Source organism: Taudactylus pleione, unplaced genomic scaffold (assembly GCF_031769625.1).
Source record: "Taudactylus pleione unplaced genomic scaffold, aTauple2 ptg000227l, whole genome shotgun sequence".
NCBI lineage: Eukaryota > Metazoa > Chordata > Amphibia > Anura > Myobatrachidae > Taudactylus > Taudactylus pleione.
Genome location: NW_028284629.1, coordinates 174275 through 201723, shown reverse-complemented (window position 1 = coordinate 201723; position 27449 = coordinate 174275). Strand labels below are relative to the sequence as shown.

At 46.4% G+C, this 27449-nt stretch overlaps 1 protein-coding gene across 1 annotated transcript in view; it reads right to left on the bottom strand.

Moving 5' to 3' along the window:
* Positions 1-27449, bottom strand: part of LOC148517064 (transmembrane protein 121) — a 226388-nt gene that overhangs the window by 197627 nt on the left and 1312 nt on the right. The window lies entirely within an intron of this gene.

Below are 27449 nucleotides of genomic sequence, written 5' to 3'. Positions count from 1 at the left end.
TCAAACACAGGTTACCTTTTTAGGACATTGTATTTCTCAAGGTACAAGACATTTGACACAACATAGGATATCAGCTATACAGAAAGTGCCAGAGCCCACTACCACCAGGCAACTCAGAGCATTTCTAGGATTAACAGGGTATTGCAGGGAATGGATTGCCAATGCATCCCTCATAATGCAGCCCCTCTATGATGCGTTGACAGATACAAAAGACAAAACAGTAACATTAACATCAGAACAGAAGAAAGCTTTTATGCAGATAAAAACTGCAGTTACCCAAGCACCAGCACTAGGATTGCCCAGATATGACAGGCCTTTTATGTTATTCTGTCATGAAACACAAGGACATGCTCAAGGGGTATTAGTGCAGGAACATGGTGGTAAACAAAGGCCCCTGGCATATTATTCATTGCAGCTTGATAGTGTAATCAAAGGAGCACCCTCTTGTATAAAGGCAGTAGCAGCTGCAGCTATGCCTAAAGACAAGGCAGCAGATTTAGTGCTGGACCACTCATTGATAATACAGGTTCCCCACTCAGTAACAGAAATACTTAACAGGCCAGAACTAAGCATCTTTCTGCAGCCAGGTTAACCAAGTATGAGGTAGCCCTACTAAGCCCTACCAATGTGACAATTAAGAGGTGCACAGTGTTGAATCCTGCTAGATTGCTTCCAACACAGGATTCAAAAGAGGGGAATAGTGAGGGAGGCATACATACACCTGTTGATAACATATCAGGTAATGGCAATAAGGAACACAACAGTGAGGATGATGAGGGGGATAATGTACTGCAAATACAGTCACATAAAAATATAAATCAAAATTTTTCTGACCATGATTGTCTTGAACTTATGAAAATGGAAATGAAGGAACTAGAGAATGTAACAGATGTTCCCTTATCTAATCCAGACTGGGAATTGTTTGTAGATGGCTCTAGATATTATCATGAAGGGTCCCCAAAAACAGGGTATGCAGTCACCACCTTAGATGAGGTATTGATTCAGCAACCACTCCCACCTTCCTGCTCAGCACAGGAAGCAGAGTTGAGGGCACTCACTGAGGCATGTATAATGGCTGAAAATCAGACAGCAAACGTCTACACTGACTCCAGGTATGCCTGGGGTGTGGCCCATGATTTTGGACCTATTTGGAAGAGTAGGGATTTTATGGGCTCGGCTGGTAAAACCATTAAGCATGCTGAGCTCATTAGATCGTTGTTTGCAGCCTTACAGCTTCCAAGTAGAGTAGCCATTTTAAAGGTGCAAGCACACACCAAGGAGAAAACAGCTGAGGCCAAGGGGAATGCCAAAGCAGATGCTGCGGCTAAGCAAGCTGCCCTGTTACCTATCCCAGCCCTCTATGGTATAGAAACAGACACAAAGAAAGACCCCTTGGACATACAGGCTTTACACCAGTTTCAAGAACAAGCCACAGAAGGTGAAAAGAGAGGCTGGGAAAAAGAGGGAGCCACCTGTGTTAATATGCATTGGGCTAAAGCCACCAGGTGGTGCCTCCCCAGGGCTTTATATCCCCTGATGACCCAGCTGGCCCACGGTCTAGTGCATAATTCAAAGGAGGCCATGGTAAACACGGTCCTCCAGCACTGGATAGCACCAGGCTTTAATGCAGCAGCTACAGCGTACGTAGCATCATGCCAGGTGTGTGGGAAACACAATCCAGGACAGACAGTAAAAGTACCACAGAAACATACACCAAAGCCATTATACCCGTTTCAGAGACTGCAGATAGACTATATTCAGTTGCCTAGGGTGGGGACATATGAGTACGCCCTCGTTTGTATAGACCTCTTCTCTAATTGGCCAGAGGCCTGGCCAGTTGCTAAAGCCACTGCAAAAACAACAGCTAAGAAATTAATAAGTGAAGTAATTTGCAGATATGGTATACCAGAAACTATAGAGTCTGATAGAGGGTCACATTTTACAGGAGAAATTATGCAGCATATCATGAAGGATATGGGCATTGAACAAGCCTTTCACACCCCTTATAGGCCTCAGGCCAGTGGGCGTGTAGAGAGACTAAATGGTACCCTCAAACTAAAGATACAAAAGATGATGGCACAGACAGGCAAGACATGGGTGGACTGTCTGCCCATAGCTTTATATTCAGTAAGAACCACCCCCAGTAAGAAACATAAGTTGTCACCTTATGAGATATTATTCTTAGGACCTCCTAAGACAGGGTGTTATTTCCCCCAACAGTTGCAGCACAATCATGCAGATTTAACAGACTATGTATCTACTCTTTATAATCAAGTGAATAACATCCATTCTTTAGTTTTCTCCTCCCTTCCAGACCCAGAAGCAGTACCTGGTGTACATTCATTGGAACCGGGCGATTGGGTATACACTAAGAGACACGTCAGAAAGTCTCTGGAGCCAAGATTTGATGGTCCATATCAGGTTCTGTTGACTACACCAACTTCAGTGAAAATTGGAGGAAAGAGCACGTGGATACACGCCTCACATTGCAAGAAGTTGACGGTCAAGATTGAACCACCATCATGAATCCTTTTTGTGTGATAATGTTGGCTATACTTAGTCTAAGGGTATTGCACACACACCAGGGGACAACAGGAGGACAAATAGAGTACTCTAGGGTAGTCTATGGTAACCAAACTTACCAGTTACACAGATTTAATGTAACCTGGTCAGGAGGTTCGATATATGTAAAAAGTTTGGGACAATATAATATAAGGCATCTCTATTGGGCACCAAGGGAGCATGATAATATTACTATCATAAGTGGAATAAAAATTAAGTGTTGTACTGATAAGTTTACGGGCTATAAAGGATTTAAGAAAACGTGGGCACAGGGTATTCAATGTGTCAATAGTACGGACCCTGGTATACCCATAGGAAGCCCAACAACTATAGAAAGAGGTGTAGTGCTAGTTTGCACTAATACCACGCAATTACCAAATAATTCAGTAATAATGACAAGGATGTATGTCCTAAATAGCAAGCCCACTATAAGGAATGACTCACTAGTTAAAGTTCCCTCCACTTGTGTAAATGTGGGTACCCAAAGACAAACCACTATATTAAGATTTAATATCTCTTTCCCCCCAGATCCAAAATGCTATAGCAGACAAAAGAGAGAATGGTATGATACATTGTTAGGAGCATCAGGTACAGGTATAGGGTTACTTAATAGTATAGATATAGAAACTTCAGCCAGCAAAATGAGTAATGCAGGAGAAGATATGAGAAGATTAGTTACAATGCAAGCTACATGGATGCCTACAGTATTTACCCCATTACAGGCCAGTATATCTTGGGATAATTAATATTTACAGGTGTTCAATAGCACATTGTTTAACACACTTTACCTGTCAACAAATGTTTCTGAACTGTTTAATTGGACTGAATGTTCTCTCAGAACCATGCATCAAAATATGCAAAAGGGTAAAGCACAAACACAGTTAATGACAGGTAACGAACAAGTATACAGAAGGATGTTTAATATATCTTCTTTGTTATGGATACAAGTTCAGGGAAAGAAGATGTTGTGTACTGACAACTTTTGCACGGGTGAAGTTCATGTGTATAATGTCACACAGAAACAGGTTATGTGTAAGTACTTCATCTTACCAGTCCCCTTGTGGACAACTACTGGAGGCACTCAGTTGCGGACTCCCCAGATGAGAGGTACACACATAGACACCAGTAATAGGACACATGACTTATCCCTATGTACTGATACTGATGATGTATTAGTATGTCCTCAGCAAACACAGCTATATGAGCCTTGTAAGTTAGAACACCCAACCAGTGTATGCAACTGGGAATTGCATGATAAAGAGGTGGATATGTTTATAGAGGTAGAGCCTCAGGTTGTATGCCTAGTCACATATGATATGAATACAACTTCCCTCTATAATTTACCAAATCCTTTTTCTGGATGCTTATTTAACGTTACACACCTCAGGTGGAAGAACACTACTTATGTGTTCTATGCGAAGAGACAAGAAGATGTACAGTTTGAATTTCAGGTGACTGAGATACCTCCCCATAACCTTACAGTTAATCTCCAAAGTATCATTAATGCCATTAATAATACTGAAAAACTTGCTCACCACTTACAGAAAGTAAACTATTCCGCCCATCATGCACAAATGCAGACAATTGTAGAAGCAGAGAAATTGGTGGAAGTAGCCACACAATTAAAAGATAATTTACAGCACCATTGGTGGGATGTGTTCACAGGTAACTCACCTTCAGTCAAAAGGATGTTTAGTGGTCTCATTCATCCAGTAATCGTTATAATCATTGTATTAATTTTGCTCATTTTGTGGAATTGCTATCTATCTTATAATTTTAGGAAAATGGTAAATAAAGCATCGGCACCGGTAGGGACTCTCTCTGTCACACATAAGAAGAGTGCCTCCGAGTGGGAAAAGTGTTCAGCGTGTGAAAGAATTACATTGATCACACCTGAGAAGAAATGTGTTTTCTGTAGTACTGATGTCGGAAGAAACCCCTCTTTCTAGGGAAAGATGCGCCGGGATTCTTGGTATTCTAGTGATGAATGATGCTTGCATCTACTTGCATAGGGTGCCTATGGAAGTAATATAGTTACTATGAAAGCCATGACTCCAGTAAGGCAAAGATAGTATGTTTTAATAAAAAGAGGGGATTGTGAGAGTCTATAATAATTTATAGTGTTTATTTAAAACATACTGTATGATTTATCAGAAAAAGCCATTTTCCTTTACACAAATATCATGAGATCAAGCCAGCATTATACTGAACGAGCATGTTACAAGACAGCAGCAGCTGAAGGATCCCAGAATAGGATACCAAGTCTGGACACTGTGAAAAAAAAAAAGACATACTGAAGATGCATTGATACGTCCTATGTACTTGTGAAATCAATCATATGTATTCTTTACTGTCAAACCATTTTTGGCAAATGTTTGAGACAGCAGTTTTCTGAACTTATAAAAGACAGCTCAAAGGGGATGTGCCTCTCAGAGCTGAGTGGATTCACCACAGTGTGTGTTGAGTTTTCATCATCTCCCCAGCCGGCTGGAAGGAAAATTAAGAACAGGAGTAGTGTTTTGCATACCGTGATCCAGGGGTAGGAAGCCTCATCACCCTAACACTTGTGCTCTGTTTATATGTTGGTTACTGTATTGTAATGTTCTGTGCAACCTGTACTGTATGTACGGTGCTGCGGACCACTTGTGGCGCCCTATAAATAAATTACAATAATAATAATAATAGGGAGAGGGTTAGTATACCGAACAACAAGTGTCGGTATGCTAGCCCTATCGGGATGCTGTTGTCGGGATTCTGACAGCCGGGATCCCGACTGCCGGCATCCCATTCCCAATCCTGACCATCATAGCTTTGCTTCTAGTGCCTCTCTGGTGATTAATTTAGGCCACCACTGTTTTGTTGTCTGAGATCCCCAGTAACTATTGATGAAAACATTTTACTACTTTCCAGAGACATTTAAAGAGAGGAGAATGCCTGTATGAAGAGTCAGTTCGGGACCCTCTTCTCTGGCAGTGCAGTAGATTCTGGCTTGCGCATGCACGGGTCTCCAGGAAAATAGCACCCGCGCATAATTCCTGAGGACATCTCTGCAGCGCATACGCAAGTTATAGGGAAAATGGCCGACGACATTTTCCCTGTAATGTTTGCTGCTCTGCAGCACTGGTCTGGCGCTGAGGAGCAGAACTCTGGAGACTGCGGAGAGGTAAGTATAACTCTATATGGGTGGAGTGTGTGCGGTGTAGGCCCCCCTTAACCTAGGGACCTGTGTGCACCACACACCCTGCATCCATTATAGATACGCCCTTGCTGCTTTCCATTTTCTGTCATCTCCAGTACATTTATGTGTAGTTCTTTCCATGCTCATGTAATGTACCCTGCACTATGTTTGTCAGGAGATGAGCTCCTCAGCCTGAAGCACTGGAATCAGACATCAGTACTAGCCATTCTGGATCATATGGTGTGTGTACACACGTCGCAATATAAATGAGCGATTTGAACGATAACGATATCGTTATCATTCATTTTTTGGTCCCTACCAATTCACCATCAACCAGCCATCTGCGACCACATATGGACGATATTGATATCGGCCGTGCATGCAGGTCAATATCGAGCAGGTTAGGTCGGCTATAGTCGTTGGTGAGTCGGTGGTTTGCTGGCTGATTAATATCGATCATCCAGCACACCAAGGAGGGTGCAGGACGATCAGCCAGCGATATCGTATCGCTGGCTGATCCCTACGTGTGTATGCACCATAAGAGTGACATTCCCTGCGTCTATAGCTGATGTTGTGATCCCACAGGATTTGTAACTCTAACTAAAGGCTCTGCATGTGCCATGTTGCACAGAGAACAACTTGTATGGTGTAGGAATCATTCCCAACAGTTTATACACATTTCTTGCTGTTTGCTAATGGACTTGTAGTTGATGTGTTAAATTTGTACACCTTTCCTCTGACTGTTACTTTGCTTTGTATGCAAAGCCGGATATAGGTGCAGGCTGAGTAGGCTCTACCACTAGTAAGCAGGAGCACACTAGTAGAACAGCCAGCCCAAAACCTTCCACTGGCACCCACGCCCAGCCATTCGCTGCATTTTGTTTGCAAGAAGTAAGCACAGTGGAGGGTCGCGACTGCCATGTGCAGGGAGGGGCTCAAATAGACTACATTTCCCAGCAGTCTCTGTGGTCCATCTGCATCTGTGTGCGCTGTGTGCAGTGGGCCTGATTCAGAGCCGGACGCTATTTGCGCTCGCTCGTTCAGAAAAAGGGGGTGGCTATTTAAATTAACCGTTCGCTCTTTGCGGTCTGTTGACGCCTCTAGGTCTGAACGAGCGAACAATACATGCAGACTTTTTTTGTAAAAAACGCCCCCTGGCCGCTCGCATCATACGTCATCTCCGCTATTTATTAGATTAATCGAGTACATCGAAAGGCGTCTGAACTGCTCGCTATTCTTGTGGTAGCATTTTCCTACCGCAATCTTGCGAGCAGTTCAGGCTAAAAAACAACCAAGTGACGTGGTCAATGACGCTGCTTTGTTAATTATGCACACCCTTAAAACGCCCGTTTTGACAGTTTGGCACGCCTGCGTTCGGATCTCCACTCCCCGTTTTCAAGCACCTTCCCCTGTTACCACCCACAAACGCCTCATCCTGTCACTCAAATTAGCAGGCATTCGCTATATTGCGAGCACACGATTTCTGACCGCACTGACTGGTTGGCGCATGCGCATTACAACCCAAACGCATGCGCAGATGTGCGAACATCACTGGGAACGAACGAGTGGCCGCTTACGAGCGGCTCTGAATCAGGCCCAGTATCCCACCATCTAGGGGTAGCCTATGCCGTGAATGATCTGTCAACAAGAGGGGACACTCAACGGGTGGATGAGTGGATGATCCAGGCCCTAGCCTACTCAGTGCCCTGTGCAGTGTGACCTGGAGGAAAGAGGTCGAAGATCTTCAGGTCCTACATTACTCCATGATCTCCATGCAGAACTATTACTACTAACTCTGATAGTAATGGCAGATGGGAATAGGACATACTGCCTAAGCTTATCAGTACTACTGCAGTGGATCTTAGCTCTGTATGTAATGAAAGACCTAAATTCATCCATCATTAGATTTCAGAAGGCATCTAAAAAAGGTATACTTGGAGTGGATGTGGAACGGGATGCAGTGTATATCCCGGCGGACGAGATGCCGGCTGTCTATGTACCGACGCCGGTATCCCGCTGCAGGGCAAAATGCTGATTGCGCTGTCCCCCTTACAATCAGGATACCGGCATCGGAATCCTGACAGCCGGCATCCCGATTGTAAGACACCAGAGCCAGGTGTTAGCCGCACTTGGGGTTGGGTTAGGCACCCCCTAGGGGGACTAGGGTTATGCACCCCCAGAGATAGGTTGGTTAGGCTTAGGCACCACCGGGGGGAGGTTAGGTTGAGGCACCCTCCCGGGAGGGATAGGTTTAGGTTACAGAAAGGGGGGGGGGGGGTGTTAGGTTTAGACACCCCCCTGGACGGTGTCAGGATTCTGAAGAGTTGGGCTTCCAGGGTCGGGATTTGAACTGGCGCCTCTTCAGTCGCCAGTATTTCATACCCAACCCATGTGGGACGTAATGAGATTAAGATATCATCCACATATGACCATATCTTGATTCCCTGTTTTCTTACTTCTGTCACTAATGTCACCTGTACTTTTGTAAAGTGTCTTGGAGATTTTGCTAGGCCAAAAGAAAGACAGGTTAATTGTAAGTGTTTTACCATTATCCAGAGCTGGGGAAACTTTCTGTGCTGAACTGGAACATGAAAGTAAGAATTCTAAGGACCTATGGATGTAAGAAAGACTCCTTTGGTTAAATTCCCTGATTCCATGTGTAATGGTGCATACGCACGGTACAACCTGCACAACCAACGATATCGCTGATAGATTTCCCTTCAACTTTCTGCAGTGCAGGGCAAATGATTTTGGTTGTTCACACGGATAGATATCTATGATAGATATTTCAGTAAAGTCATCTCTTAACATGCAAATCGTGTTGAAATCGTCCAAGTTGGCCTGCATGCATGGACGATGTTGGAACGCGCATCGTTGGTTGATCGTTGGCAGCATAAAAATTAACAATATGAACGATTTATCGGTGATCGATATCGTTATCGTTCATTAAAATTGTACCGTATGTACTGTATGCACCATAAAGAGTCTAGCATTGACAAACTTGCACAGTCTCCTCTGGTCAATTCCACATGTCCAAAATAGGACAAAAGATTTCTGAGGATGTTTTATTTTTGACAAGGAATAGTCTGGAATGAAACCACTTCTGATCTGAAAGAACATGGACTTGGGGGGCCTATTCATTATCGGATGCCATATGGCCTCCGATGAAGTATTGAACTTGCTGCGAGGGATACTTAAGTTTCCAACTCGCAGCGGGGGAAACGTGACACCAGAGCAATTCATCATTGCTCCGGTGAGGGGACAACTGCTCCAAAAACCAGTTGTCCCAGTGGTTAGTATCGCAGCTACAGAAGTAGCTGTGTTACTTACCTGCTCCCCATCGTCCCGGCTACGCATGTGTGACCTCGAGTCAGGCATGCACAAAGCCGCCGGGGAGGTAGTGAGGAGGCTGTGGAGGGATCCGCTCGGATCCCTCTTCACATCCCCGGAACTCCTTCCCATAGGAAGAAGCGGGATCCGAGAAGAAGATGGCGCTTGTTCTCAGAAGCAAACTCCGAAAACTTTCAGATTTCGGAGGTTGCTGAATATCAGGGGGTCCTATCGGACCCCTAAGGATGAATGCCCGATAACTTAAATATGCGGTTGGTTACCCAGACATTTATTGTATGATAAATAGGCCCCTTGAAGAGAGATAAAGTGGAGAGAGATATAGGCCCTCATTCAGAGTCGATCGCAAGAAGCGATCGCTCACTCTGAATGAGGGCGGGCACTTCTTGTTTAGAAGTGCTACCTCCAGGTCGCAAGCTAGGCTGTAGGTTACCACCCACAGCTTAGCCTGCGATCAGGGTGATGGTCGCGATGGTCATCACCATCGCGACCATCGAGGCTTACGACCAGACCCTAAGGTTGGGTCTGGGCTCTCGTAAGCCCCAGGGAACTCCCTGCTCTGTTTGAGCAGGAAGTTCCCCACTGACATCATCAATGATGTCAGTGGGGCCGACCCCAAACGGCAAGCGTTCCGGCTGGAACGCCTCAGTTTGGCCGGGCACGCCCCCGGCCCGACCAGCAAACGGGGCGAGCTGTCACTCAACATCGACAGCTCGCCCCATCTGCTACGAGACCCCTAGTGAAGGAGCGCCCGTCGCTAGCCGGGTCTCGTGCATGCGCATGACGGAGCCGGCTCTGTCGTGTGCATGCTCTGTGGGGACCATCGACCCTGTTGTGAGCGCATCGACGCTTGCGACCGCGTCTGAATGAGACCCATAGTACCAACCAATCAGCTTCTAACTGTCATTTACAGGCTATATTTGAAAAATAACAGTTAAAAGCTGTTTGGTTGGTACTTTATCTCTATCCAAGGTATAATACATCTACAATTCCCCTAAGTGGAAATCACACCACAAATAGACAATAAACAGAAAATAAAATTGTAACTTTAAAATAAAAACTCACCACATTTAGCAATCACTTATATCTTTCTCCTACTACTTTCCTATAACTTTCTCCTTCTCCACTCACACTCCCCACAAACCCACACAATTAAAGTAGCCAGGTGTCGGTTTCTATCATTTCAATTAAATGGTGCTCTCTATAAGAAATAGAGTAGCCCAAAATAAAATAGCTTCTAATTCATAGTGATTTCAATAGAAACTGCCAGTGCCACCATATAGAACACGTGGCAGGTTGTAATTTCTAATCAGACGAGGATCAACGGCAGCTTATGTTTAGACATCATTAGTAAAGGCTAACAATTTAAAATATTAAAATCACCATCAACCTGCGTCTGTTTCCGGCGGGTTCTAAATGACACCAAACCCACCGCATAGTAAATTTAGCCCCAGGACTGTAGAAAGACACTTCCCTTTGGGTACTGATGAAATGCCATCCCGATTCTTGCTCTTTTCAATACATCATTTGAAGTGTGTAAACTGATGTTAGACAGGAAGATTATGTGACAAATATCTCGATGTGCAGTTATGGTAGTCTCAGATAGGTCCTTCACATGTGCCTAATGTGAGGATGAGGATCCAGATTGAGGTTGAGCACTATGGGATTGTATCCGTTTCATTAGAGATAACCCCCGGATGGACTCAGCAGGGCTCCCTAATACTAATACTCACATACCATACAATGTTTTTACTTGTCTCATTCATAATATGCAGTTCATGAAAGCAATAATATTAAAACTAGAGCTTTAAGTCAGTTGCCCATTCAATTATTGTTTCAGCTTTGATATACATTAATTATAAAACACTGTTTCTTGCTAACGTACAAGGAAGTTGTCATATTAAGACTCCATTATCTATATTGCATTATTCAGCTGCTTGGGAGCCCACAGTTTAATAATTCATGACAATGATATAGGTGGTTAAATCTAAATAAGAATTATGGTACTTTTATACTGAAAGATGTTTTAATAATAGATATTTAATTACCAATATTATAATTTAATATATTATTTATATTCCAGTATTATTGGTTCAGATAACTAGCACTATCTGTGTATTTTTATCTTGTACATACCCCAAAGAAATACTAATTTCTTGGCTAGCTACTATCCCTACTTCTGAGACCTGGGTTTAGGCTTAAAATCAATAATTCTAATTTTATGGTTTAATGCTGCCCAATGTAATTAACCATTATTAAAAAATTTTTGAATTGGGCCACAAGTTGTGGGATGCTGGGGGTGTGGTCTTGGTATAGTAGGTGTGGCCTCCCAGGCTCCTGTAAATCGGGAAGAATGTGCCATTCATGAGACAGTCCCTTCCAATCGGGACAAAAATCGCTACGGTTGGGAGGTACAAATTGTTGGATTAGAATATTGTCAGTACACCAAAATATTAGTTCTTCATAGAGATTAGAGATTTGCACCGACCCCCGTGTTTTAGTTTTGGATCTGGATCTCCCCTGGTTTTGGATCTGAATCTGATTGTGGATTTTTTTCCTTGGTGTGTTTTTTTTTTTGGTTTTGAATCTGTATTTTTTTCAAAAAGTTATATAAACAGATAAAACCACATCATTTGGGCCTATTTTTGTTTCTATAGTATTATTAACCTTAAAAAAATCATTTTCAAGCATTTCCATGCATTTGTAACCACCTCACAGCTCACAATATTGATTTCACTATTTTTCACCAATATAGGCCAAAGGCTGCAGCGAGCTGGCTGGCTAAAGTAAGCGACAGAGCAGCGGCACAAATGCACTGCAGTTTAAAAAAATATACAACATCTATGAAACATTACCACACAGCAGTGGCAGACAGGATGGAAGTTTAATAAACTATAATAATGTCAGTCGGCAATGCCCCAAATTGTGCAAAATGTAAAGAAAAGAGGTGCAAGATGGAATTGTCCCTCCCACCCACTCTTATGTGGGATATTAAAAATGGACATGCACAGTTTAATAAACCAAGCACTTTAGCCACTAGGACTGACACTTTAGTGGCTGAACTCCTTGGTTTGTTTGGGCCCCCATAAAACATTTTTTGGAAGGACTACCTTCAATTATTAAGGAGGAGGTTGATGATGAGGGTGTTAGTGGTGGAGATTGCATGTGCTGGTCCAAACTGCTGGACTGCTTGTTATTAATTTACACATTATTATAATTTTGTTAAACAAACTGCATGAACTCACAAATGACGTAACAGGGAGGAGGTGCCTAGATAATTAACGTCCCTTCCTCTGCTAACTTTGGCTTTACAAATGGAACAGATGCCTTCACAACTGTTGTCAGAATTTAAATTAAAATAATTCCACACCCAAGACGTTGCTTCTCTGGCTTTCTTTTTATCATGAGCAAGAACTGCTGCCACTAGTGGCTGATTTACGCAAACCACATCCTCATCGTCAGCATCCTCATTAGCGTCAGACAGGACACAAATTTCCCCCTCATCCTCCTTTTGCACTTCCTTCACACTATCATCCTCATTTTCTATTATTTCACCATCTAATACTAGTACAGCCGTCATGGTGTCAGTGATCCGCTATGAAACTGGGTGACAGCTATTATACTTACTTCCTCTATCAAAGGACTGTTTAATTGTCAATTGTTTTTTAACTTACTACTAGTAGTAGACTTCTTGGTCCCTTTCTTGGTCCCCAGCAGCAGCAACAGATGTAGCACTCAAGGATTCTACTGAGGAATCACGGATAGGAGAGGAGTCAGTCATGCTTTTGAAATTGGATGCAGGACTACTTCCGATCACGATTGAGGATATTGATCATAATGCGGCCGTTGGTGGTGGAGATTGCAGGAGTTTGAATCCAGATAGAAGGGAGCAGCTAGGTGACACTGGACTGATTGTTGTTTGTTTTTTTGTCCCCAAAGTTTCTGAATTTGAAATACCCTTTCCAATTTGATGAATGCGCTGCAAGTGACGCAACAGGGAGGAGGTTCCTAGATGGTTATGGTCCTTACCTCTACTCACTGTTACTTGGCAATGGTTACAAATGGCTTGGAAAAGGTTGTCTGGATTTAGGTGGAAATGATTCCACACATGAGATGTGGATTTTTTGGTCCTTTGCCCAGGCATGGAGACAATGGGATTTTTCCCACCATGGGCAACAACTGTTGCCTGATATACGGTTTTTACACAAACATCCTCACCATCAACATCCTCATCTTCATCATCCTTGTTGTTATCGCCAACTACATAAATATCCTCCTCATCCTCTTTGTGCAATTCCACAGAAGCATTTCTACGTCAGAAGGCACACAAATGGTGGAAGGAGGATCCTCTTCAAGTACAATATTAGAAAGGTCAGGCTCACACATGGCAACCGTGGACACACTTGTACTCTCCTCTGGGATTTCTGATTTTTCCGAGCACACAGATGGTCCCGGTGTCTTACTCGTCTTAACAATGTTACATTTTTTTGTACCTCTCCTACAAGCAGAGGGGCTTAAATTATCACTAGAACCATCAGTCATAAATACAGGCCAATGCCTTATCCTTTCCTTGCCACTTTGTGTAGTGAATGGCATATTGCCAATTTTTTGGTTCTCTAAAGCTAACTTAGCTTTACATTTTTTTTTTGCTTTAACAGGGTAAAGTTGATTTTTTTTTGCCTGACTTTTTGGCCTGACTTAAGCCCTGGTACATCGACCTTCATAGATGACGTTGACGGCCTTGCATCGTCATCATGACTGATGCCGGCAGCTACAAGACTGGTATGTGGATCCTGCTCTCCGGTCATGTGACTGTCCTCCATACTCACTACGCACACAACCACACACAAAAAAGATTGTTGGTTTTATCTTTATTATTTTGGGCAGCAGCCCCTTGACAGACAGGAGCACAGCACCCCTGCGCAGCTACGCCGATGACAGTGACAGCCAGGTGTGGCTAACACGCACACAAAAAAATAAACACTTTTTTTGTAACAAAGGGGTGAACCCCTGAAAAGAGGCAGCAGCCCCTTAGCAGCACAGCACCCCTGCACTGATGACAAGTGTGGCTAAGCTAACAATAATTTTTTTCACACTGGGGGTGGGTGAAGAGCACCCCTGAAGGACAGAGCACCCCCTGGACAACACAGCACTACAGCCAGCCAGCCCCTATGGACAGGACAATGACAGCCAGCCAGCCCCTATGGACACGACAGCAGCCAGCCAGCCCCTCTATAGACAACAGTCATCCCTTATGGACAACAGTAGCCAGCCCCTATGCACAACGTCAGCATACAATTAACAATAACAAGTATTAAGTATTAACAACAGCACAGCACAGCTCCCAGCTCCCTCTCTCTTCACTCTCCACAGCTGGAATGAAAAATGGCGTCAAATCGTGGGATCTTTATAGAATCCAGAATCTGACAGTGGGATGACGACGTTTTGCCTCGTTTTTAGATCCGAGTCAGGCGGGAAAACCCAAGCAGACTCATATCTGCCTCGGATCCCCGTAATTCGGGTGGGTTGGGTTCTCAGGGAACCGAACCCGCTCATCTCTCATAGAGATCAATGATTATGTTATAGGAAAAAGGAACTGTCCTGCCAACATGATGCGTGCACAATACTGTACAAGGATAATTCTAATAGGAGAGGATCCTTATCATCTAAAAAATGCAGTGCGTCATACATCCCGCCCATGTCTCCAGAATGATCTAAAAATCCAGATGCATCGGGCATGAGCATTTATATTTTTAAAAGATCGTAGATCTATGCCCATCCCTACTGTACAGAGAATATTTATTGTTCACATCAGTTCCTGCCCCATTGGAGCTTACAATCTGATAAACAAAATGACTGTATAGGAGTGGAGTGGGTTAATCCTCCTAGGCTGGGGGCGGCCCTGTCTGGGGAACCATGTGAGAATAAGGGCCTATGGGTTTTTAGGGTTGTAGGTGGTAGCAGGGATATTGGAGTTTGTTGGAGGCAGAATCAGCCTCTTTTGTTCCTGTTTTTGGAATGGGTAAGTGCTCTTACCTGAGCTCTGTGGTACGTGGCACTTTCTTTCAATAGCTCTACTTGTCCTTCTTTGTTCCTTTTCTTTTCCTGCATCTATCTTTCTGTCTTGTCTTCATTTATCTCCTACCGCTGTGTAATAATTTAGCTGTGCGGGATACTGGAACCCCCCCCCATTTGGTAGCTATGCCCCGCCCGTGTCGCGCTTTGCGTACCCCCGACCGTTACCGGGTGCAGGAGGAAGGGGTAGGAAGTCTTCGAGAGGCTCCTGCCTCACAAGAAGGGACAGAGGTGGGTAGCAGGAGTGGCGCGACCCCGCGGCGTCATGGTCAGGCAGGCGCAGCCGCAGACGCGCTGGCCGGCCGTCAGCACAGTGGGGACACGGCTGCTAGGAGCAGCCATGAGGAGAGGTCAGGTGCGGCTGCACGGAGCAGCAGCGATCAGCGCAGTGAGCCCGCGGGCGGGCAGAGCTGCCGCGAGGCCGGTGGAAGCTCGCCCCCCGCGGGTGCATGTGTCATAGGGGCGCGCACGCACCGTGGAGGGGGCTATTAAAAGCCTTGTTTGTAGCCGGAGAGGTAGGGGGGCCTTTCCCCACAGTGTTGCAGATGAGAAAAGGGAGATTGATGGCCCTGTAAGCAGAGTAAGGGCTCCGTCTGGCAGGAATGCGAGCGGCGATTTTGTGACAGGGGGAGCTGAGGGAAGGAGCTTACATTTAATATGGAGAATGATTGACAGGCCATGGTCAGTTCTGTTGACAACAGGCTGACATGTACCATTGCTCAGCCAAATGCTATTACTGCTAATCAGCCATCAGCGGGCAGGGTCATTTCTGGGGCAGCAGTTTCTGGCTATGCGGATACTCAGGTCCTCAGTGGGGGTGCAAGTCAGTCCTTTGACCCTGCAGCTTTTACGGCCATGATGTCATCAATGGCATCTGCTTTTGCTCCCATGGTTGCGGCACTGGCTCCTAGCCAAGCAGCTAATGAAGGTATGGATCAGAGGCAGCGTTCATTTTCTGCTACTCTGGGGCCAGCGGTAGATCAGTTCATGCAGGCTTGCAGGGCTATGGGCTCTGCTGCAGCTCAGTTGGTGGCAAGGCCAGAGGCGTCTGGGGCTAGTGCTGCTGTGTCTTCTCCTGCGGTGTCGGCCGTGCCCAGGGGGTGGCTTTATTGTCTTTTTCAGATGCTGGTGAGGGCGAGGCTATGGAGCTGGATGGCGGCATTGAGGAGGCTTCATCATCGGCCGTTTCCGGGGGTGAGCAGTCAGGGTCGTCAGATGAGACCTCAGAAGATGTTGATGTTGCTGACTCTGGGCCTGATTCAGACCCGCTCGCAAGCGCATAGTGCTCGCAAGTGAGTCGATGGTGGCCCAGTGCGCACGCATGGCGTGCGTGAACCCCGGAGCGAGTGCTTTTGGCTCACTACAAAAGGGACGGCTGTCGATGTTGATCGACAGCTCTCCCCATTTTGTAGGCGTGGCTGGGGGTGGCTTCACAAATGGAGGCGTTCCCAAGAGAATGCCTGCTGTTTGTGGGCGGCCCCACTGACATCACCAGTGATGTCAGTGAGAGAGCTTCCGGCTCTATTTGAGCCAGAAGCTCTCTGGGGCTTGCGGCCACAAGACCCTACCACAAGGGTCTTGTCGCAAGCCCGATGGTCGCGATGGTCTTGACCATCATCATGGCCGATCGCTATAGCTGTGGGTGGTCGCCCACAGCTATGCGAGCGGCCAGGAGGCCGCTCCTAAATCAACCAGCGCCGCCCTGATTCAGAGTGAGCGCTCGCTTTTTGCGAGTGCCTCTGAATCAGGCCCTCTGTCTCCTCTACTTCCTCTGTCTCGGACTTGTCATCATCCTCTTCCTCTGTGGCTTCTGCGGCCAGCAGTGTGACAAAGGTGCAGAAGAGGGATGCTAAATATGCGCCCAGGGAGGCTGATAGGCGCGATAAGCGGGCCAAGCGGCGGCGTCAGGGGAGTAGTTGGCAGAAGTCCAAGAAGCGTCAGTGTCAGTCAGGCGTAGTGCATTATGACAATACAGCAGTATTGCGGGGTTTGCGCGATTGTTGCAAGAAGAAAATCAAGAAGGGCGATTACGAGTATATGTTTATCTTAACTGAGCAAGCCAAAAAAGATTTTAAAGCAGCTAAAGCTAAAGGCGGTGTGGGGGTAGAAGCTTTTCGCTCTTATGATAACTGGCTTGCTGGGTTTTGCTTATTTGCAGCATGCTACTTGAAAGATCGCCCAGGGGAGCACCTGAATGTTATACGGTATATCCATCCGATTCAAGGGATGCAGCGTAAATCCAGAGGCAATGCCTGGAGGGCCTATGACGAGGAGTTTAGGCGCAAGCAGGATGGATCTAAACGCTTAGATTTCGGGTGCAAGGATGTGGAAGTGTGACTTGATGTCACACAACCACCTAAAAGGTGGAGCAGAGGAGACCCGTGTAGGCGGGGATACTAATAGGGGGGGTCTGGAGCGCGGCGCCCAGGTTCTGATCCCTCCTCGGGGCGCCGGCAGACTGGCCCTGGGCGGCTTTCCGCGCAGACGCCTTTTAAAGGTAAATGTTTCACCTTTAATAATGCCACCTGTCCCTAGGGTCTGTGGTGTCGTTTTCGACACCTTTGCTTGCGTTGTAATGGATCACACCCCGCCTCTAATTGCCTCCGGTTTTCTGCCCAGCAGGGATCCAGGTCGGGGGGAGTAGCTATTCCCAAAGCCGGAGGTAGCACAGGAACAGGACCTTCAGTCAAAGATCGAGAAAGTGGTTCAGTTGGGGCAGATGGCGGGTCCTTTTGCACATCCTCCAGTGGGGAATCTAATTCTTTCCCCGGTGGGGGTGGTGCCCAAGAAAACTCCAGGAAAATTTTGGCTGATCCAGCATCTGTCTTATCCACCAGGGTCCTCGGTTAATGATGCTATACCTCATGAACACTGGCCCTGATTCAGAGCCGGACACTCTGAAAGAGCGCTCGCTCTGAATCAGGGCATTTTTATTTTTATTTGTGCGGCCTCCTGGCCGCTCGCATAGCTGTGGGTGACTACCCACAGCTATAGCGAGCGGCCAGGTTGATGGTCGCAATGGTCAAGACCATCGGGCTTGCGACGAGACCCTTGTGGTAGGATCTCGTGGCCGTAAGCCCCAGAGAGATTTCGGCTCTAACAGAGCCTGAATCTCTCCCCCCAGTCCGCCCACCAAAGGGGGGTGAGCTGCCACTCAACATCGACAGCTCGCCCCCTTTGGTGCGAGACCCGGAGCGACAGATTGCCTGTCGCTAGCCATGTCTCGTGCATGCGCTGTGGGCTACCATCGACCTGGTTGCGAGCACTCAGCGCTTGCGACCGGGTCTGAATCAGGCCCACTGTTCAGTGAGGTATCAGTCTTTTGATGATGCGCTCAGTATCGTGAGGGCATATGGACACGGAGCCCTCATGGCTAAGATGGATGTTGAGTCAGCTTTTCGTTTGCTCCCTTTGCACCCTGAATCGATTAGGTTCATGGGTTTTCGCATTGGGGGGGAATACTTCATAGACAAGTGCTTGCCTATGGGGTGTTCGATTTCCTGCGCATTCTTTGAGAAATTTAGCACCTTCCTTCATTGGTAGGTGGAGTTTTCGTGTGGGGGTCATGGGAGAGCGCACTCAATGACTTTCTCTGCGTTGGGCCCGCTGGTTCAGAGCGTTGTAGCGAGTTACTTGGTTCCATGAGAGTGATATTCTTTCATTTTGGAGTACCAATGGCAGATGAAAAGACATAGGGACCCCTCTCGTGTTTGTTGTTTTTAGGTATCGAGATTGATACCTTGGCTGGCTCCTGTCATCTTCTGCGCGATAAAGTTGACAAACTGCAAATTTCTCTTAGGCAGGCCCAATCGTTGTTGGGTGGTATGAACTTCGCCTGTAGAGTTATACCGATGGATAGGGTATTTTGTCGAAAGCTAGAGAGGGTCACAGCGGGGGTTTCCAGACCTCACCATTTGATCCGTTTATCATCAGAAATAAAAAGAGACCTGGAAGTTTGGGTTTCCTTTCTGGCGGACTTTAATGGGGTCAGGATCTGGTTATCCCCTCTGGTGGACAATGTGGATTTGCAGCTTTTTACTGACGCAGCAGGATCTTCGGGGTTTGGTTGCTACCTGAGGGGATCCTGGTGTGTCGCAACTTGGCCGGAGGAGTGGGTGCGTACAGGTTTGACAAGAGATATGCTGCTCTTGGATTTGTTCCCAATAATGGTGGCCTTGGAGGTATGGGGCGAGCGCATCTGCAATCGCAGCATTCTGTTCAGATGTGACAATCTGTGCGTGGTGCATGCGATAAACAGTCAGAGGGCAAAGTCTCTGCTGGTTTTGCGTGTGCTAGCGCAGCTGGTGCTTGCCTGTTTACGTCACAATGTGCTGTTTCGAGCTCAACATGTACCCGGGGTTGACAACGGGATTGCCGACGCGCTGTCCAGATGTCAATGGGGTAGGTTTTTGTACATTGGCTCCTTATGCAGACGATGATGGTGTGCTGTGCCCCTCTTATGTTTGGCAGGTTATCACGCCGGCTTGGAGGGGTTAGCAGTACTGTCTATTGCCCCAGGCACCCTCAAGGCTTACCGTCGGTCTTGGGAAGAATGGGAAGTTTTTTCCCGTGAACAAGGGCTTGGAGGTACGGGTCAGCATCAATTGATGCTTTCTTTCATTTGGCAGCTGTATGTATCTGGCAGATCGAGAGCAGTACTCTCATGGTACATGGCAGGTATTTAGTTTTTCTCCAAATTGAAGGTAATCCCTGACCTTACAAGGAGTTTTGTCATCACAAGGGCCTTGAAAGGTTGGTGCGCGCTGAGCCGGTACCCCCCGATAAAAGATGTCCCATAGACATTTCCTTGTTACCGTCTATCCTGGGAGCAGTTGCGGACGTAACGGTTTCCGGTTTCGAAACACTTTTGTTTGAGTTAACTTTTTCCATGGTGCTTTCCGGGTGTCAGAATTGGTTGCTCCCTCCAAGTGGAGGGATTCAACTATGCTTCGTTCGATGTGAAGGTGGGTGAGAGGTCCTTGCTGTGCAGATTGCGTCGTTCTAAGACCGATCAGCTAGGCAGGGGTTGCTGGATAACATTGGTCCCCTCGGCGGATTGTCGAATTTGTCCGGTCAGCTTGGCCACTCATTATGCATCGGTTAGACTCTCATTGGAGGGCTCATGGCTGATGCATTGCGATGGGCTTCCACTGACAAAATTTCAGTTTAGCTGGATGCTGCGTCGATGTCTTTGCAGCATGGGCCTCTCACCAGGGGAGTTCAGCACACATTCGTTTCAAATCGGTGCTGCCACTTCCGCCGCCGCTGCGGGATTTCCCGAGTCAGAGATTCAGGCTCTGGGCCGGTGGAAAACGGCCAGTTATAAGCGTTATATTCGGCCAAATCGTTGAAGTTTAATTGTTGGGCATGCATGCTACATATGGTTTGTTGTGTGTTTACGAAGTGTCATTGGTCCTGGTATTGTTTGTTTTTCCCGTCTTTCCTACTTGGGGATTAGCTACTCGCCTTTGATTTCAGTGGGAGTCTGGAGAGTTTCGGCGATTTTTTTTTGCCTGATATGATTGACTTAATTTGGATGTTTGGTTAATAATTATAATTATATGTCCCTCAGCAGGTTTTACGTTTTCTCTCAGGTCAAGTTCATTTGTGTTAGCCCAAAACTCCCCCCCCCTGCCTTTATATTGTTTTTAACTTATCCTCTTGTGTCTTTATGTCGCTTCAAATTGGCACAGAAGCTTGTTGATCTTTAAAGATTCAAATCATATTTTTTCTTTTTTGCAGATCCTCACTAATATGATCCTCGTTAGATGTACATTCTTGAATATGCGAAGATTTTTTACAATAAACTTTAATCTTTTCTTTATTATTTCACTCATTTAAGGAGTGGCTATTAATGATTGTTCTGTATGGATAGTTATAATAATAATAATAATAATAATAATAATAATTTTATTTATATAGCGCTTTTCTCCTAAAGGACTCAAAGTGCTTTACATTTACAGTACAAAATACAAAACAAGCTTAAACAAGGGACATTAGTGAAATGCTTGGGTGAATAGGTGAGTCTTGAGTCTATTTTTGAAGGATTCTAGAGTGGAGGCCTCTCGAACTGTGCGGGGAAGTGAGTTCCATAAGGTTGGAGCCACAAAACTGAAAGCTCGACCCCCAGACGAATTCCGTGAGATTCTAGGTACTGTTAATAGTCCTTCGTCAACGGATCGCAGTAATCGAGTGGGACAGTAGGGAATCAGAAGCTGCTTCAGGTACCCTGGGCCATGGTCATGAAGGGCTTTGTAAGTTATTAATCCAATCTTGAAAGCAATTCGCCATCTGACAGGCAGCCAGTGAAGGGAGTAGAGAATGGGTGTTATGTGGCTGGAACGGGGCTGGTTGGTTAATAGCCTGGCAGCTGCGTTTTGTACCATCTGCAAGCGGTGTAATTCTTTTGCTGGGAGACCGAGGTAGAGGGCGTTGCAGTAGTCTAGGCGTGATGATATAAATGCATGTATGACTTTAGGCAGATCTTCTGAGGGAATTAAGTGCTTGATTCTGGCTATGTTCCTCAGATGAAAGAATGAGGATTTGATTGTGGCTGATACCTGATGTTTAAGTGTCAAGCCACTATCCAGGACAACACCAAGATTCCGCACATGTTTATTGTTTTGTAATTCTGAACCCCCAAGCGTAAGTCCTGTTGGTTGGCTATGCTGTAGCCCTGTCCTGTGACCTATCATAAGAACCTGTGTTTTATCAGGGTTCAGTCTCAGCCAACTGGCACTCATCCACTCCTGAAGCTCAGCTAGGCAGCCATTTAGGGTTGTTATTGGGTCCTTTGTACCTGGAGCAAAGGACAGGTACAGTTGTGTATCATCTGCAGAGCAGTGGTAAACCAGGCCATGACGTCAGATTATTTCACCCAGTGGCAGCATGTATACTGCAAAAAGCATGGGAGATAGTATAGAATCCTGTGGGACACCGCATGGAAGTGACACTGGTGATGACGAGTTTAGTTGGCCATTCATTTGTTTTTTTGGCGGCTAAGTTCAGGAGGCGCCGTTTTTTCCGGGATCTGGTGGAGTTAGATGGCTAGGGGTTAGAGGTATGTTGTGGGAGAGCCTTAAGCCTAAACTCTTGCAGCAGATTCAGCGGTATGGCTTACCGAGAGTCTTGGTGATACATCTAGGCGGGAATGATCTGGGCAAGAGGACATCTCTGGAGTTAAGGCATGCGGTGGTGGATGATTTGGGCCAGATTATGCTGGCATGGCCAGCTTGCAAAATAGTCTGGTCTTTCATGGTCCCTAGATTGGTTTGGTGTGGTGTGATGGATGGCAGAGCCATTGCTGAAGCCCGGAAAAAGATGAACTTGGCTGTTTCAAAATTTGTTTTGAGAAATGGCGGGGTGGTGGTCAGACATCCTAGGATTAAGTTCAGGTATACTTACCTTTTTCATTCTGACGGGGTACATTTAGCTAAGGAAGGTTTGGTTCTTTTTCTTGAGGATATGTTTGAGGTTGTGGTTTCTGTACGTTAGTTATATGGTGGCGGGGCAAGGTTGTTTAAGAAGAACCTTGCTTTTGGCGGGAAAGAACGGCAGGTTACCTATTAGCACTGTGAATATTGGTTTTGCTCTTTGTTTCGCTCACCTTCGTTGACTGTTAATGTCTGCTGGACCACCCTGCCGGGAGCAGCATCATCACCTGATCGGGTGGGTAGTCAAATTAGAAGGCTTGAGTGGATGTGTTGTGGTTAGAGTGTTTATAGTGTTAGGCTTGGGCTGTTGTTAGCCGTTCTTTCTTTGCCACCATATTTAAATTAATTTAATTAATTTTAGTAACTAATTCATTATCTGTTATTTAAATAAAATAGCTAACAAATTCTGCCAAATACAAGTCTCTGTGTCTTTATTTCAATTGAGTATGTTTTATTGTCACTGATTCATATGCTGATCAATCATCAGACGATGGGAGGTTTAAAAGTCGCACATCCACTAGGAGACTAGGGAAAGACAGTACGATTACAACATCATAATCGTACCGTCGTTCCCCATCCCCTGCAGTGCCTACACTGAACGATTAGTCGTTCAGTGCAGGCACCCTCCACTCTCATCCCCGAACATGGCCAATCTGTCGTTATTAGCAGATTGACCGACATGTTCGGGCGATGATTGATGTTGGAAACGACCAGCGGGAGCGCGCATCGCTGGTGGTTTCCGACATTATAGTGCACAATTTGTGCACGATTAATGAGCGATTGCACGATTACGATGTCATAATCGTGCAATCGCTCATTAATATCGCCTAGTGGATGTGCGCATTAAGGGTGAAATATATCAGGCCTCTGAAAGAGATAGTGGAGAGAGATAAAGTACCGGCCAATCAGCTGCTGTCATTTTTCAAGCACAGGCTGTAAAATTAAGTTAGAAGCTGATTGGTTTTTACTTTCTCTCTCTCCAAGACCTTACACATCTCCCCCTAAGGGCCTAATTCAGAGATGTACATAAATTTGATATTTATGTACATCTCCTATGTTTGCAGATATGTGCTGATGCACAGGGATCGCACTGCGCATGTACAGATCTGTTTCAGGGACGTTGCTCACAGTGCCCCAAAGCACTGACATACTGCTGGCGTTTGGGGGCGGCGATGCGTCTGGGCATGCTGCTGTCAGTGGCTCCATCCCTGGACGCAGCTTCACTGGCCCCGGCAGCGTAATTTCACAGGACATCCTGAGTAACATAAAGGTTACTCAGATGTCCGATGTAGACGCAGTTGATCAGATGCTGAGTCTTCAAACGCAGCAGCTAATTACAGAAGCCGGCAGTGGGCATCTTTTTACTAAAGACGCCTCCTGCAACTTTTGCATAATTTCACAGCCATTGCAGTGTTCTCCACAGAAAATTTTCCCAGCCAGGTGGCAACAAGAAGTAGCCGGGTGGGGGCCTTCGCAATAAAAAAATGTTTTAAATCCATTTTTTAAACAACACTCATATACTGGCCCCTATTGCAGGCTACACAGAATATATTTTTATAGAGCAGCTCCACAGATACTGTCCCCATTTGCAGGCTACATAGAATATCTTTTTTATACAGCTCCACAGATACTGGATCCACTTGCAGGCTCCCAAATACTGTCCCCACTTGCAGGCTACATAGAATATATATTTTTATACAGCTCCACAGATACTGGCCCCTATTGCAGGCTACACAGAATATATTTTTATACAGCAGCTCCACAGATACTGTCCCCACTTGCAGGCTACATAGAATATATTTTTTATACAGCTCCACAGATACTGTCCCCACTTGCAGGCTACATAGAATATATATTTTTATACAGCTCCACAGATACTGTCCCCACTTGCAGGCTACATAGAATATATTTTTATACAGCTCCACAGATACTGGATCCACTTGCAGGCTACATAGAATATATATTTTTATACAGCTCCACAGATACTGTCCTCACTTGCAGGCTACACAGAATATATTTTTATAGAGCAGCTCCACAGATACTGGCCCCTATTGCAGGCTACACAGAATATATTTTTATACAGCATCTCCACAGATACTGTCCCCACTTGCAGGCTACATAGAATATATTTTTTATACAGCTCCACAGATACTGTCCCCACTTGCAGGCTACATAGAATATATTTTTATACAGCTCCACAGATACTGTCCCCACTTGCAGGCTACATAGAATATATTTTTTATACAGCTCCACAGATACTGTCCCCACTTGCAGGCTACATAGAATATATTTTTTATACAGCTCCACAGATACTGTCCCCACTTGCAGGCTACATAGAATATATTTTTTATACAGCTCCACAGATACTGGATCCACTTGCAGGCTCCCAAATACTGTCCCCACAGATTTTTTTTTGTCAGCTCCAACACAGAGCTACTGACGCAGGTCTACTCTCTTCAATCAGTTCAGGCGACTGTGCTTTTATACTGGGGGAGGGATCTTTGCCCTCAAGTCTGACACCGCCCCTGCACTGTGATGGACAACGTCCCCCCGCCCCATTGCAGCATCCCCTGCTGGCACTCTCACCCGCCCCAATGCCGCATCCCATGCCCGGCACCTTCCCCTGCCCCAATGCGCCGCGTCCCTGAACCCTCACTAACGTGTCCTTATGGCCGGCGGACACAGAGCCTCGAAGGTGAAGAACATGCGATGTCGGCGCTCGGCGTCACATCCGGCATCCGTGGCAACAAGGACACATTAAGGGTGACCGGGCAACAGGGGACGTGGCGTATTGGGGCGGGGGGAAGTGCCGGGCAGTGGACGCAGAACTGGGGCAGGGGGAAGGTCCAAGACAGTAGCGGCGCATTGGGGCGGTGGGGAGTGCAGGCGGCAGCTATTTCTTGCCGAGCGTTGCGCTCGCAACAAACAGCCTGGGGAGAACACTGCATTGTGTAGAAAGAGGCAGCGGTTGTGTCATTAGCGTCCATCTCTGGATCGACCCCTAAATTCTGTAACACACAGGCACTATGAACTCAATGGTTTGCATACAAGTCCAAAGCGGGGTGTGCACTGTGTATGCCCTGGAGCTGCGTCTCTGGTCGCAGAGGGGGTGGGGCCAGGCAGCATTTCTGAAAACAGGGGCCTGTCACTCCCGTTTTTTGTGAGAGCTCAGGCCAGTGTCTGCGTCTTCAGGCACAAATTTACTGGCCTCAGCTACGGATGTGAGATAATCATTCTGAGTAACCTCCTGAGGCCAATGTGTTCACAAGTGACCTGATGCTGCATCCTCAGAAGCCGCAGAGGATAGCACAAGTATGCAGGATGCCAGTGGCGTTTCTATAATGGGTGCACAACTTGTACCCATTTCTTCAATACTTACTTCTCCGGTGTCCTGCACCAGCAGCACCAGCGGTGCCTAAATCACCAGGAAAATAGAGCAGCAGCCATTTTTTCGTTATTTCGCTCATGAGCAGTAGAAGAAGTGCCGGGAAAATGGCTGCCGCGCCATTTCCCTGAAGACCTGCACATTCCCTGTAGACTCTAGCACAGTGCCAGAGTCTACTACTGCTTATACTTGCGCTGCAAGAAGCAGCAGTGAGTGTAATGCCAGTTACCGGATAGAGAGGAGGGGGTCCTGATGGAGAGACTGCACACAGGCCCCATCCTCTAATAATATGCCCCTGCAGGACACATCTATTAACACCTCTTGCAGCATTAGCATAAATGCGCACAGCTGCTGTGTGCATGGCGTACAAATTTGAAACAGGCCCTATGTAATACTCCTTTTACATTAATGTCCCGGGTCTGACCCAATATTTGGAACAAGGTTCAAACCGTGGTGCCGAGCCGGGTTATTCCAGGGTTGGCGCCGTTCACGCTGCACATGGGTGCAGTGCATGCTTGCCTACCCTCCCGATTTGGTCGGGAGCCTCCCGAAAATCGGGTGCCGCTCCCGACCTCCCGGGATGGCAGGCAAGTCTCCAGGCTGCCGCTGACCCCTCCTGTCCCACCGCAGTCTCCCGGCAGTGAAGGGGGCGGTGACGCGATTCGCGTCATTTTGGCACCGCCTCCCGCTTCACACTGCCTGTAATATCGGCAGTGTGTAGCGGGGGCGGGGCCAAAATGACGCGCTCGCGTGGCCCAGCCCGCAAAAACATCTCATCTTGCCGGCCCCGCCCCCATCTGCTGGCCACGCCCCCCCCAGTAATGCCGATCTGGTTGTTCCCTCCCGGAAGGGGCAGCCAGATAGTCGGCATGTATGGTGCAGTGGAACTGCCTGCCAGTACTTGGAGATGATGTCATCTCCAAGTGCCGAGAAACCAGGAAGTCCCCATGCTGTAAATGGAACCTGGGTCAGACGACCCGGGTTCCCCGTTTACACTGCAGGGTTACATGGGTTGTTCCCATGTTAGACCCTGCAAGCTGCCTGGGTTGGCTTGCCGTGTCATTTGACTCGGAAATCCAATCCTTGCCCCTTTCAGACCTAGCAGCAACCTGGGTTAACCATGCAATAACATGGGATTTTGCTGCTAGTCTGAAAGGGGTATTATATAAATCAACAGCCAATTAACAAATCAGTATGTGTTTTGAATGTGGTAGTAAACCGAAGCACCTGGAAGAAACTCACACAGGGATAACGTACAAATGCCACACAGATAAGACCCTGGTCGAGAATTGAACTCACTACCCCAGCACTGAGGAAGCAGCAATACTAACCACTATGCTGCTAATAAAACCAAAAATATATATAAATAAATCAATATTTATCATTATTTTAAAAATAATTAGTGCAGTTTAATGTGTGATCCAGCAAAACACCTAGAGGACCTGTAGGGGCAAGCAAAGTGGATAAC